Raw genomic sequence first — 16,013 nt, 5'->3', positions numbered from 1 at the left:
TTTGAAGCAAGCGTCTTATGATACTCAGTCCTCGGTCTGCCCAAACGATAAACGTCTTTGTAACCGGCTTTCATTGAGTTACCTAGATTTGTTTGCTTAATATCTGAGGAGAACTTTTTTAATTCCTGTCGACGCTAATACTCTAGTAATTAATATTGATATATTTTATTTCTTTTGTTGTCTGAGAGTTTTACTCCGATATTTTTACATTTTTCCACTAATTACAATCACAACTACACCAAAAAGTAAATAATGATAAAATACCTTATTAAATAATTACCTTAAATATTTAAATCTTTCTTTTTGAAATTTTGCATAGAAAGAAAAATTTTTTGACTGGAGAACAAAATTCTTGGCTCAAAAAAATTTTTTTTGAAATTCTATTCTTGGTAAAAGTAATTCTTTCTTAATTCAAATTATCATAAATACTTGATACAATAAATTCTTGCATTTGATAAAGATTTTTAGATACTTTAGGAAAGCAGTGCGACCTATTTCAGCTGAGAAAAAAATTTTCTCACCTTGAGAAAATTTTTCTCGAGAATATTTGATACTCATTTTATATTATTTTAGCGTGCAATTATCCATATAGAATGAAAAAAAATGATCCAATATTGTTTGGTCTTCCCATTTGACATGTTAATCAATAAAAATATTAATGAAAATTTACTCCTATCTATATATTTAATTTTTTGGAGCAAGAAAGAAATTTTCTCAAGACAAGAAAATTTACTTTTATCAAGAACTAAATTTTTTGGAGCAAGAAGCTGAATTTTCTCAAAACAAGAAGATTTTCTTGACTTAAATAAATTTTCTTGGATCAAGATATGTATTTTTAAAAGCAAAAGAATTATTTTTCTTCGGTAAAATTAATAAGGAATTTTTCTTTTACTAATTAAATTATCTACAAAAAAGATTAAGTATTATTTTTTTAGATTTTTAATATTTTAGCCGGAATATGTACTATAAACATTTGAAACCCACTCATAAGTTTTACAACTCTATTTTTAAACTTTAAATTCAAATTCTAGAAAAAGAAAGAAAGATAAAGTATAATTGATAAGAGTTTTTGTAGGGAATTAAATTTGCTATAAAAAAAAATTGATACAATTTTTTCGTATCTTAAATTTTTAACCCAGAATTTTCAATTGAAAGATAAACATTTAAAATTCAAACAAACTATTAATTGTAATATTTAATGATTATAATGATAATAATAAAAATAATAATAACAAAAAAGTAAAAAATGATAATTGTTAATGATAAAATGAATTTTAAGGTACATTGTTAGCTGTAGTAACTTGAACGTGACTGTTATTAAGGACTTACACGTCTGGTAGAACGTCATTAGTCAAGAATGAGTAGAGGTAGAGTAAAGGTACTAGCTGTGTACCATACTAGCGCCCAAGTACGAGTACGAGGCTGAGAAGATCAATTTTAAGTTTAACAAATGAGCTTTCTCTTTCTCTTCTGACACTTGCACGACCTCTGCTCGATCTCACTCATACGGCCCTGGTGGCTCGTCTTTTCCTTTTCTCTTTTGCGTTACCGAGCTTCGTTCACTCATTCTCTTTCGTGTTTCATCCTGACGATGCGGTCTAGGAGTAATGGTACCCATAAGTCAGACATCAACCCCGTCCTATCCTTTCCCAGGTGGGCTAAAGCTCCAGACCTGCCTCAGAAAAATCTTTTATAATAAATATCAACTCCCTTACTCATAATTACATTTACATACACTCCATTCAAAAATTTACCCTTCAAAAGAAAGTATATTTAAAAGTTTGAGAGAAAATAAATAAGTATCCATTTTACAAAATTTAGCAATTAAAAAAAATCAATTTTTCCTAAAAAAAAAAATTAAAATTGACAAAATAAAATTCTTTATTTTGTTAATATTTAATTGTTCATATATTCAAAAGTACACAGAAAAAAAGGTTTATTTGAGCCAAGAAAATATTTTTCTTCCTAATTATTTTCTTGAGCGAAAAAAAAATTTTTTTTCACACAGGAAATTTCACTTATTTCAATTAAATTAATTCTCTTGCTTTAAGAAATACGTATCTTGATCCAAGAAAATTTATTTAAGTCAAGAAAATCTTGTTGTTTTGAGAAAATTCAGCTTCTTGCTCCAAAAAATTTAGTTCTTGATAAAAGTAAATTTTCTTGTCTTGAGAAAATTTCTCTCTTGCTCCAAAAAATTAAATGTAAAGATAGAAGTAAATTTTCATTAATATTTTTATTGATTAACATGTCAAATGGGAAGATCAAATAATATTGAATCATTTTTTTCATTCAATATGTATAATTGCACGCTAAAATAATATAAAATGGGTATCAAATATTCAAGAGAAAAATTTTCTCAAGGTGAAAAAATTTTTTTCTCAGCTGAAGTAGGTGGCACTGCTTTCCTAGAGTATCTAAAAATCTTGATCAAATATAAAAATTTATCGTATCAAGTATTTATGATAATTTAAATTAAGAAAAAATGACTTCCACCAAAAATAGAATTTCAAGAAAAATTTTTACTTCGGCCAACACAACTTCGGTCTTCCTTCCGGCACCCGAAAATTTTCTTGAGTCAAGAATTTTGTTCTCCAGTCAAGAAATATTTCTTTCTGTGCAGTTTCTTGTTCCAAAAAATTAAATATAAAGATAGAAGTAAATTTTCATTAATATTTTTATTGATTAACATGTCAAATGGGAAGATCAAATAATATTGGATCATTTTTTTTTATTCAATATGTATAATTGCATGCTAAAATAATATAAAATGGGTATCAAATATTCAAGAGAATAATTTTCTCAAGGTGAGAAAATTTTTTTCTCAGCTGAAGTAGGTAGCGCTGCTTCCCTAAAGTATCTAAAAATCTTGATCAAATATAAAAATTTATTGTATTAAGTATTTATGATAATTTGAATTAAGAAAAAATGACTTCCACCAAAAATAGAATTTCAAGAAAAATTTTTACTTCGGCCAACACAACTTCGGTCTTCCATCCGGCAGCCGAAAATTTTCTTGAGTCAAGAATTTTGTTCTCCAGGCAAGAAATATTTCTTTCTGTGCAGCCTCTTGCTCCAAAAAATTTAGTTCATGATAGAAATAAATTTTGTTGTCTTGAGAAAATTTCTCTCTTGCTCCAAAAAATTAAATATAAAGATAGAAGTAAATTTTCATTAATATTTTTATTGATTAACATGTCAAACGGGAAGATCAAATAATATTGAATCATTTTTTTTTATTCAATATATATAATTGCATGCTAAAATATAAAATGGGTATCAAATATTCAAGAGAAAAATTTTCTCAAGGTGAGAAAATTTTTTTCTCAGCTGAAGTAGGTAGCGCTGCTTCCCTAAAGTATCTAAAAATCTTTATCAAATGCAAGAATTTATTGTATCAAGTATTTATGATAATTTGAATTAAGAAAAAATTACTTGCACCAAAAATAGAATTTCAAGAAAAATTTTTACTTCGGCCGATATAACTTCGGTCTTCCTTCAGGCAACCGAAAATTTTCTTGAGCCAAGAATTTTGTTCTCAAACGAAATTTTTCTTTCCGTGTAAGCATTTTAACGATAAGAACTAAGACATCAATTTTTTAGAAAATTAAATTCTCTACAATTTAAATATTTGTACTTTTTTTAGAAGACGATTTCTTCTCTCAATATTATCAAAAATATACAAAAAATAAATTTGAGATTCGATTAAATTAAAATAATATTTAAAAGTAATTATAAAAAAATTAGTCGTCATTAACAACAAAGGTCTTCCTGAATTCTGATGTCCAACGCCCCTAGCAGTAATCCAAGCTAGTTTTGTAGCCTCGGCTGTATACTTGTACATCGGGATAACCAGCAGTGGTTATCCCAACTGTATATCTATAGCCAAGTATTCCCTGGAAGGCCCTCCGAGAAATTTATGTCTATTCATATATATATAAGCTCATTCTTCTTGAAAAGCTTGCTCACCTATATATCTGTGTATATTCTCAGTCGGTAGTCGGCAGTCGGTATTTATCCCCATGTCCCCGATTATCCCAAACCAACCAAAGTGTTTCGCGTACATGCATTTTCATAAGATCGACCCATTCGGGTAATAGTAATTGTTATTACTATTTATTATCCGCAAACCTCACTGCTCACTGGTAACTGCGGGACTGCGGCAAAAGTTTATAAATTTTCGTTTAATTACTGATAAATAATAGGATTTTAACTCTGACAGCTCTGATTGTTATTTATTTCCACACTAGAGTATGCTCGGCTGAAATAATGTTATCAAAGTCATAAATTTTGTCGTTAATTTTTGGGAAGAAATTTGAGATTAAAGATTAGAATTTACAAATTCTACAATACAAGAAAAAAATTAACTTAATTCTATAAAAATATTTTTAGGGGAAAATTCAATTCTACACAGAAAAAAAGAAATATTTGATCGAAATAACATTTATTTGAGTCAAATATATGAGATAGTTAGATATGCCCAAATAAATATTTATTTCTGGTAAATATATAATATATTTGAGTGATTTAGTTGCGTCAAATAAATAGTTTATTCATGGTAAAGATATGGTTTATTTGTGGTAAATAAATCATAGTTGACGACAATAATGAACTTTTAAAATTTATTGTAACATTAAAGTTAGCTATCACTTAACCAATTTTTAATTTTATTTAACAAATAAATTAATTCTAAAATAATATTTTTTAAAAATTGCATTTTTAATTTTTTAAAATTTCTACATGTCAATTTTTTCTCTTATTTTTTTTGCCATAATTTAATTGTTAACAAAAGTTCTACAAATTATTAAATATCTGCTAAATTATTTTTATCAATTTTCAGAAATTATAATGGCTTTAAAATGAAAAAAAAAAAAAAATGATTTTTTATTCTTTTAGTTGAATAATGAAATATTTTCCATGTCTTCTATTGTATGATTGTGTTAATTGTAGGTTAAGGATAATTTAGATTTGTTTACGTAAAAAATAATATTTTAAGCACCTTACCTTATAGGTAATGAATAGTTGTTAATTAATATTATTTATGCAAATAAAATATTTTTTGAAACGTCGCTGTAGCTTAAGTTGCAATCAAAACATTCAAGTTTTGTTTTCAACGTTCAAGTGCCCCCACGAAAAAAATTTATAAATAGAATATAAAAAAAATGTATTTCATTTTATACCCAAAATATATGTGAAATATATTTGAATTATATTCAAAATATACTTGCATATATTCCAAGTATATTTCAAATGTAAGCAAATTATATTCGGTTTACTGAACTTTTGGCCGTTTTTGGTATATGAGAAATATATTTCAAATAAAAGTAAAATATATTATTAATGTATTTATTTTATATGATAAATATAAGTTATGAAATATAACCGGAACATATGAGAAATATACTTACTGTGTATGAAAAATACAAACTGTAAAATATATTCAAAATATATCCGAATTATAATTTTTTTATATGAAAAGTATAATGAAAATATACGGAAATTATAGTTAAAATATATGCGTCATGAGTCGTGCAGTAGATAACTTATTCATATAAATGAACATTGGTTCTGGTCAGTTTCTAGTGCATCCAAAAATTTCAGACATTTAAAATTTTAGTACATATTTCAAATATAATTTTCGTATATTTGTTATATAAACAAATTATAATTCGAATATATTTTGCAGCTTATATTTTTCACATACATCGAGTTTATTTCTCATATATTTCGATTATATTCCATAACTTATATTTATCATATATAATAAATATATTAATAATATATTTTAATTTTATTTGAAATATATTTCTCATATACCAAAAACGGCCAAAAGTTCAGTAAACCGAATATAATTTGCTTACATTTGAAATATACTTAAAATATATGCAAGTATATTTTGAATATAATTCAAATATATTTCACATATATTTTGTGTATAAAATGAAATATATTTTTTTTATACTCTAATTATAAATTTTTTCCGTGGGGGTGACGTCATGAGAGCAGTAGTTGAGAGTTTTAATGCCAAATAAGTCGTTGTTTCGGACAAACTTAGCATCTTTACCACAAATAAATGATATATTTCTGACAAATAATAAAATAATTCGAGTCAACTGTTATATTTACTTGTACCAAATATATATATGATTGTCATAAAGAAATATTAAAAAAAACGACCCAAATAAATTGATTTATTTGAGACAAATAATTCTTTTTTTCTGTGTATTGCTTCAATAAATTTTCTTTTTAATTTTTAAATTCTTGATTCAAAATCTGTTTATACTTGGTTCAAAAGTATGTTTTTTATTTAATATAATCTAATTTTCAAACCAACAAACGTATTTTCTTGGGATAAATTAAAATTTAAACACCAGATGGTGCGTCAGCAAACAACAGCCGTATTACTCATGACACTTGTCATTTTTTTTCGGTTAGTTGTAAGTTTTTATTTTTTGCATCAGAAGACCGTCTTCGCATTTAATTATTATTGTAATGCATAAATAAATACAATTTTTATTAGAACAAAATCCAATATAATTAATAACTATTGGGTGTAGACATTTATCCAACGAACGTATGAAATTGAAGATTTTTATTTACTAGATAACTTAAAATTGTCTTTTGCTAATAATTTAGTCATAAAATATTAAAAATTTTAAACAATAACTAGTTTTTTATAATAGGAAAATTGTTTATTAAATAAAATGATCCTGACATGATCACAGAAAAATTATTATCTATAAGCAAAATATTCAACAGTGTATAATTATAGCTACGTGTAATTTCTAATATTTGCAAACAAAAATATTTATAAATAAAAAAATGTATTTGATTTTATAATCAGGATTTGATATGAGTATTGTAGAAATTTACTGGTTAATAATTAAAAAATATGTAGATATTTTTTCAAGCGTTGTAATTTTCTTTAATTAGGAGATGTAAATCTTTTTAATCATTACTGAAGTTTTGAATAAAAATATGTAATTGATATTTTTTATTCCGTGCACAATAACTTTTATTGCGTGTAAATCACATTTGTGTTTGTTAAACTGTAAAAAGAGATTGATAAAAGGCCATTGTTCTAACGATCTCGGGTCGGGAGCAATTTTAAAAATAGAAAAGTGATTAATTACTTGTAGCGATCTGGGGGTTGCGGGCTGATAAACAGTAACAGTTATGAAAGTAACTATCAATCAGGATTTACATGTCAAATCGTTAATGCAAAATGAATGATAAAAAATATGGTATTGGGATCAATGGAGTTCTGCGAAAAAGGACGCGATAAATTTAGAAGGGTAGAGGAGAACAGTAGGTTATCTGGTTTTTATTTACTGTGATGCTTTGATGGTTTATCATCGTTCGGATCGATTAGCGAATCGTCAGTCGTATTTTATAAAAACTTTTAATTACTATTGTTTGTGTGTTTTGACGAGTGAATGTAAATGATTGATGTTGAGTTTCGCAGTACTGGAAAACTTAAATATCAAGAGGACGAGTAAGAGTTTAAATTGAGAAATCGCGCTGGTAGATTTATACCCAGATGTACAAGTGATACATTAAGTTTGAATATCAAGGCGATGTTGACAAACGAACAAGAGGGTAGGACAGGGACTAAATTTTGCCGTTAACTTTTGTTGTAGATTTCCGCTTCAAGCGTTATGTTAAGTACATCATTAACTTTAGAAACTTTTTATTTTAATTAGAAATTCTGAACTATTTTCCTGAGTGTAAATTTTCTGATGTAGCGTAATAAGTCCATATATATTCGGAAAAAGTTATTTCTTAAAATATCATTATTTGATTATAAAAAAGTTAATCTGAACATGTGAATTTTATGTTTGGAAAAATGTAGATTTTACATTGCAAAAAATGTATTATACACATATATAATATAATAATATATATAATAATTTTATGAAATTATTCAAAATTATGGACGGCCAAAATTCAGTTAATTTTGTAGAAGTAAAAAGAATGTTTTTCCCCTTGTTATTTTCAAAGATCTATTTCTATAAATTTAACAATTATTCCACGCCTCACAAGAGAAGCAGCTGAGGTTGTGCTTTACACCCACCTTACAAAAATCAAGCGATTTCTTGAATTAAAATTGTCTCTATTTATTTTCTATCGCACTTGTAGAATAATATTTACACACAAATGTCATGGAAAAACCCTCGTTTCAAAACTTATGACATTTTTAAAAGACATTTTGCTTTTTAAATAAATAAAAAAAATTACTCCGTGGACGCCCGGTTGTCAAATGTATGTATGAAAACTGGCGTAGTCACGATAACTGCCGAAAAACTTAGCTGATCAAGTCCATTTATTTTTTATACGCTTCATTATAATTTAAAATTAAGTCCTTTCGAAGATCGCGGTATAATTCATTGTAGTTCATTTATAATTAGCAATAAACCAAAAATCCACTAATCGTTTGTACATCTATATCTATGTAAATAAGGTTCGTTTACAATATATGTGCAGTACCTTTCTTTTCTGGGTGGACAATGGCGCGAAAGATTTAAAAGTATTTGAATTTTTTGTTAATTAATTTTATCATGAAAAATGAGATTATGAGGCGTGCACTTTTGGATTTTCCAAACTTTTCTTTATAAACATGGCATGAAATTTTTTTCCATGTGGCTAGATTTGATCTCACATGTCTATGTATAATTTTTTGCCCAAAATTAGTTTTGAAAATTTCCAACAGGTGGCGCATGATTGCTGAATTCTTTCTTTACAAGAGAGTTGAGTTTCAGTAGTTAAGTTAAGAAATAAAAATTATTGTAGTGACTCTTTTAAAAAGCTTATCTGAGCTAATTAATTTTTTATTCTCATGAAAAGCCATATACGTCCACATCGGAAAATATTTTCAGTTGGTAAAATTTCTAACTAGAGTTCACGTTAACGTCAATAATAAAAAAAAAAATAATTTTAATATACGGAAAGAAAATGAGTAAAAGGCTGAAATAAGGATTGGTAAATTGGTAGATGGCGTGCAGTTACGGAATAAAAGTGCGAAAATAGTCCTTCCAATAGGATTAACCCTCGTCCGTTAAATCCTTTTATTGGGGCTGGAAATCCTGTGACAGAGCATGGAGTGAGTGTAAGAGGGACGAGAGTGACTACTAGAAGCTTTCACGAGCGCTCGAGGATCTACGATCGGAATGTCAAAGCGAATAAAACTCCGACTGCTTTACTAAAGACCATATTTAATTATTTCATCTTGCGAAGTAGAGAGATGGGATAATTAAAGCTTTAAAACAAAGAAAAAAAAACTATAAATTTACTAATTCAACAAAACAAAACCGATTAGACTTGATTAATACAGATAAATATATATGTAGGAGTTAATCTATAACGATGTTTAATCTCAAAGGATATCAGATACAAAACGGCATTATTACAATTGTAATTTGATGCTCAAGAGATTCTCAAAGGGTTGACTTGTCGCTCTTGATAGAAGGATAGGAGGATCCAAGTGGCATTAATTTATCTCTTGGTTTAGAAGAGTACCTAACAGAAGTGTAAGATACCTGATGGGGGTTGAAGGATGTGACCTTGTTAACGTCGCTGATGAGAACCCATTAATCTCCGAGGCTGGCTTTGAATAAATTAAACCCTTTAGTTTACGCATTAACAATCATTACACGCCTTTATTTACACGATAATTCTTCTGGCCCGAAAACGGTCCTGCATTTAAATTCAAAATTTTAAAAACAATAATCGATGATGTGGGTGTTGATACAGTCTCTCTTGAAAATAGATATTTATCTATCTGAAATGTATATAGTAGACGGAAATCAATTTCCGTGGAGCGTATAACGGTGATCCGCTCTCTGTCCTGTCTACAAGCCGTCGAATTCGGTCCTCTCGGCTTGTTGACACGCTCAACTGGCGTATAATTAAACTAGCCCCTCCATATGTTTGCACGTGTACCTTCCAACCCGATACCCTTCGTCCCTGGCCTTCCAAAGTCAAGTCGTCAAGTGATCTGCCTACCACTCGCTAAAAATAACAACTAAACAAATAAACGACCCCTTTTTTCATTTGATTCTGTTAAACGTCACTCTAATTTAAATAATCCAATTTTATTTTATTTCTCGTTATTAATCCGTGAAAAAAATTTTCTGATATGCTTATGTATGGCTAAATATGGTCTAATGTATCTACAATGTAGATTCAATTAAAATTCAGTTAAATTCATCAAAATTAATTAAATTAACAATTTGTCTGAAAATAATATTTATTTTATGCCGTAAGATGGACGGCGGAGTTCCTGATGGTCCACCTTTACAAGCATGGTATGTGAGAGTATTCCATATATGCTTGTAAATTAATTAAAATTCATCAAAATTAATTAAAATTAACAATTTGTCTAAAAATAATATTTATTTGACGCCGTAAGATGGACGGCGGAGTTCCTGATGGCTCACATGATGTAGTTTCTACATATCGAAGTTCTAATTAGCAAATTGTCTAACTCCATTTTAGAGAATCTTCCATTTGTACGAAAAAACAATTAGTTCGGAATTTATTATCACTTTAAAAAATCATTTAATATCATTAATATCTAATGAAGGTATAATATTTTTGTTTGGATTATTCAAATAATTTATAATTGGACTAGTGCTACATCAAAATATTAAAAAATCCTCTAAAAAATAAGGAGTTAGACAAATTGCTAATTAGACCGTCGATATGATCTAATATGGTCTTACATGTCTGTATATCGACGGTCTAATTAGCAATTGGTCTAACTCCTTATTTTTTAAAGGATGATTTTTTAACATTTTGATCGAGCAATAGTCTGATTATAAATTACTTGAATATGTGCACAGAAAAAAATAAATAGTAAATGCAACATGATGCAGTCTTGATAAATTAACATGATAAAATCATGTTGCAGCCACATGATTTGTCATGTTTCAGCTACATGACAATCATGTTGCGGTAGCATGAGAAAAATCATAAATATTTATGCTTTAGAAACAGTATTTATTATAAAGTAACTAGGTTTTTTAGGATTTATAATATTCTTTTCTATTTAAAAAAAAATTTTTACTACATACACTAATGTTATTGACTAAAAAAATTATAAAAAAAATAACATAATTCATAGAAGCAATAATATCGTTTACAAATGATTTAATTTGATAATTTACTGTAATTTTCATCTGCAATATTGTAAATCCGAAAAAATCTAGTTGCTTGATAATAAATAATTTTTCTCACCTCCGGACGGAAAGCGTCAATTTTCCTCCCGCTGCGCTAAACGAAAATGCCGCTTTCCGCCTCCATCGAGGAGAAAAATAGTATACACACCACGGGCAGTAAATAAGAAAGCCTCAGATCACATGTTTATTGACCTCGGCTTCGCCTTGGACAACAATTACATGTGATCTGAGACATTTCTTATTTTACTGCCCTAGATGTGTAATATACTATTTCTGAACCATAAATATTTAGTTGTTGCAGCTTACTTTTATGCTATTAAGGCTACATGAAAATCATGTTGCTGCTATATGAATTTTCTTATGCTACCGCAACATGATTGTCATATAGCCGAAACATGAAAATCATATTGCTGCTACATGATTTTTTTCATGCTAACCGCAAAATGATTGCCATGTAGCTGAAACATGACAAATCATGTAGCTGCAACATGATTTTATCATGTTCATTTACCAAAACTGCATCATGTTGCATTTACTGTTTATTTTTTTCCGTGTGATCTTATGTTATTGATATGTGATTTTATGTATCCATATGTGATCTCATAAGTTCACATATAGTTTAATATGTCGACATATTAATTGATATCGATTAATATGTTCACATATTGCCTAAAATGGCTATCTACGTCTACATATAATTTTTCGCTCAAAAATAGTGTTAAAAATTCCCAACAGATGGCGTATGACCACTAAAACGTCTCACTCCTACAGAATTAAGTTTTATAATAAAAATCATTTTTTTACGTCCTTCAATAGGTAATCTGTTGATATCTTTATTTAAATCAACTACTCAATTAATTTCTTCTTAAAAAAACATGTAAATTAAAATACACATTTCTAGAAAAAATAAAAAAATTATTATAAAAATTATGTCAGAAAATTTTTTGACGGAAAATGATAAAACGTTAGTATAATAATTATTCTATTGGAGAGAATTACCATGACAATGCCCGTAAATTTATATCCGTTTGTGAAAGATCAATCGCTTCCGAACGTTTGAACAATTGGACAACTTTAAACTCTCTTGCTCATACACGATCGTGTTCGAAGGATGAGGGGCCAGGGGTTAGGGGTTCATTCTACCACTAGTCTCAACTACCTTCTACTACTCAGTGTCTTTACTTACATATCTACTGCGAAATGATCGCGATAGCAAAGTCCAAGTCTTCAAGTCCCGGCACGAACCAACTTACAAATCCAATTTTCTCCCGAAGGATCTCCGGGACGGCGTACAGTTTACTTTATCGACTATGTGTGTAGATATAGATATAAATACAGCCGCATTATACCGCTAAGAGCTACGATAATATCTACATCCCGGATATTTATCATCAAGGTAATTTTGTCTACGTGTGTTATGTTATATTATGTTTGTATTCAGACTAAAAGTCCATTTATCTTCAGTTCTCGTAAACATTTCAGTGATTCTGTACAAACTTCTGTTGATAAATATTTATCATTTATTTTTAATCACTGTTCTGGTGCAGTAAATTGGTAATTAAATCATAATGGTAACATCGAAGCCATATAAGTTAAAACACACCGCGAAAGTGGGTAGGCCCTCAATAACTGATAAAAGTGAACCTCGTATTCGTGGTTAATTTTGAAGCCGCAGAATTTCAACAACCGAGCAGAAAATTCATAGCAAACTTTGAAAATAGCTTCCGTGGTTTGTTCGTACATCTATACCAGCATTAATATCAAATAACTTTCACTTCGGGTGCTTCTGGATAGATAACTTACTTCCAAGTCATATCATATAAATTTCTCAATTCGAAAACTCTTTTGGTGCAAGCAAAATTTGTTGTTTCAAGATGAGTTTTATATTCAAATTTTATTTTAAATAAGGTAAAAACCCCAATAGATGATCACGTACCAGTATATGATCACTCCATGTATTTGTATATCTATATTCACAAATATAGGTCTACAAATACATGGAGTGATCATATACTGGTACATGATCATCTATTGGAGCTTTTACCTTATATGTGATTATACACATAAAAAAAGGTTCACTTGAGCCAAGAAAATTATTTTCTTGAGGGAAAAAAAATTTTTTTTGATACAAGAAATTTCACTTATTCCAACAAAATTAATTCTTTTGCTTTAAGAAATACGTATTTTGATCCAAGAAAATTTATTTAAGTCAAGAAAATCTTGTTATTTTGAGAAAATTCAGCCTCTTGCTCCAAAAAATTTAGTTCTTGATAGAAGTAAATTTTCTTGTCTTGAGAAAATTTCTCTCTTGCTTGAAAAAATTAAATATAAAGTTAGAAGTAAATTTTCATTTATATTTTTATTGATTAACATGTCAAATGGGAAGATCAAATAATATTTCATCATTTTTTTTCATTCAATATGTATAATTGCACGCTAAAATAATATAAAATGGGTATCAAATATTCAAGAGAAAAATTTTCTCAAGGTGAGAAAATTTTTTTCTTAACTGAAGTAAGTGGCGCTGCTTCCTTAAAGTATCTAAAAATCTTGATCAAATATAAAAATTTATTGTATCAAGTATTTATGATAATTTGAATAAAGAAAAAATTACTTCCACCAAGAATAGAATTTCAAGAAAAATTTTAACTTCCGCCAACACAACTTCGGTCTTCCTTCAAGCACCCGAAAATTTTCTTGAGCCAAGAATTTTGTTCTCCAGTCAAGAAATTTTTCTTTCTGTGTATTATAAATTTATCATTGTAATGTTTCAATTTTTTCACAGAAATCGATAAATAAAAGAGTACAAAAATAAAATTTGGCTTAATTCTAAAATTTTTGTCTTAATTAAAAATTATCAAATTTTTCAAAATTATTTTTTTGGTTCGAAAATTTCTCTTCTAAATCAAATTAATTTTTTTTTCACTGTTGTAAATATTTATTATAAATAAAATAAATCTTTCTGATATTGATAAAAAAAAAATTTACATTAAAAAAATTCCACACACTTTTATAACATAATTGAAATATTTTTTAAATAAATTTATTATTATGAAGCCACATTAATTTAAAAATATTAAACTAACACACTGATAGAAGGATTTTTTTATAATTATTATTTCATAATTAATAATCTTCATTAACTGTTAATAAGTGATTTTTTAACATCATAAGATTTAATAAATATTTATTAGCGGTTAATGAATATTTGTTAACTGTTAACAAATATTTATTTAAAATAAAATGCAAAAATAGCAATAATCTTTCGACACTTTTTAAAACCGTACAGCTAGAATACATGATAATAATTCAATTCACTAAATAAATTAACGTTTCTAATATTTAAAAATATTAAAGATAATTATGAGCTGTGATAGAATTTGGTATTTTACAATAAACATTATTATAATGTAATATAATTAATGCAAATAATTTACAAAGATGATTTTTGTTTATAAGCAATCTTAATATCATACGATATTGTAAGCGAAACAAATTCACTCAACAAAATATTTATTAACTGTTAATAAATATTTGTTAACTAATAATAAATACTTCTTAACTATTGATAAATATACTTTTCTCCAAAATAAATATTTATTGAATGTTAAAAAATATTTATTAAAATTTAATAAATTAAATAATTGTCTAAATAAATTATATTATTAATAGTTAATAAATCCTTCTATCAGTGCAATAAATTTCAAAACAAAATTAATTTTTCCGCACAGATTGTTACCCTTTCCCCAAATCAACCAAAATAACATCTCCGATTTCATGGATGCAAATATCGCCGAGAGTCATAACAGAACTTTAGAACTAGAAACATCCCTGACGAACTCAAACCCATTATAATACTGTAATTGAATATCGAACATAAATATCAGCCATTAAATATTGAATTAATTCAATAGATAATAACCAGATAGATAATATATAATATAACGCAATAAAATCAAATATAATTACAAACGAAACGCTGGGACGTACCGTAATGAAGTTAAGTAAACGCAACAGAAGCCTTTGTTGGGATTTCAATTAGCGTTCGCTGACGCGTACAAAACAATCGACAGCTGGGTTGATCAATGGGGTTGGTTGGTTTTGTTGTTCGGGCACACACTGCACTCTCTCTCTCTCTCTCTCCTTTTCTCTCCCTCACTCTTCTCTGCAGTGTGGGACAGACGCAACAAACAAAATAATTGAAAAAGATAAAAAAGCGAATTACCGAGTCGGTGGCTGGCCCAAGTCTTGGACTTTATGCAAATCCGTCGGACAAAATTCAATATATATCCACTTGACCAAGCAGACGAATCAGGTGAATGTTCTTCACGTGATTCGAATAAAAGTTCCGGTGGCAGTTCACCAGACCGTGGAAATTCACGACCTTTTTTTTTATTTTATTATTTCAGTCTTTTTTCGAACATTTTTTTCCATTCTGCCTCCTAGTACATTTGAGAGTACAAACGATCGAGTTTCGTTCAATTGGATTTAATTTGCCTTTCACGCCACGTTTGAAAGTAAATCGACAGTGAGTTAGAAGTAGTTGTGTTGTAGTGTTGCTGTAGTTGTACCCCGTTTCTGCTCCTGTTCGGTAATAGTAGTAGAAAAGTGGAAGGATTTTTGCATTCCCAATGGAAATTACTACTCTGATGTGCTTTTCCAGTTTTCCCATCACTCCTTGGTCCGAAGTAATGTAACCCTTTTGAGAAAATAAAAAATCTCCAGCACTACAAATAGTTTTTTTTTTTTTTTAACATATCAATTAGACATTTCTAATTTTTAATTAACTTTTTTGCCGTGGAAAATTAGTAGTACGGGTAAATTTAATTTAAAACT

At 28.1% G+C, this 16,013-nt stretch overlaps 1 protein-coding gene and 1 long non-coding RNA gene across 4 annotated transcripts in view; both read left to right on the top strand.

The window, feature by feature from the left end:
- Positions 1-16,013, top strand: part of LOC123266809 (glutamate receptor 1-like) — a 276,715-nt gene that overhangs the window by 171,441 nt on the left and 89,261 nt on the right. The gene's annotated exons all lie outside the window — the stretch shown is intronic.
- LOC123266815 lies at positions 1,609-6,137 on the top strand. Its single transcript, XR_006509865.1, has 3 exons — positions 1,609-1,620; positions 4,565-4,569; positions 6,034-6,137. It is a non-coding gene; the product is annotated as an uncharacterized LOC123266815 (long non-coding RNA).

This window comes from Cotesia glomerata, linkage group LG6, assembly GCF_020080835.1.
Source record: "Cotesia glomerata isolate CgM1 linkage group LG6, MPM_Cglom_v2.3, whole genome shotgun sequence".
In the NCBI taxonomy this organism is placed as follows: domain Eukaryota; kingdom Metazoa; phylum Arthropoda; class Insecta; order Hymenoptera; family Braconidae; genus Cotesia; species Cotesia glomerata.
This window is presented reverse-complemented; position numbering and strand designations above follow the sequence as displayed.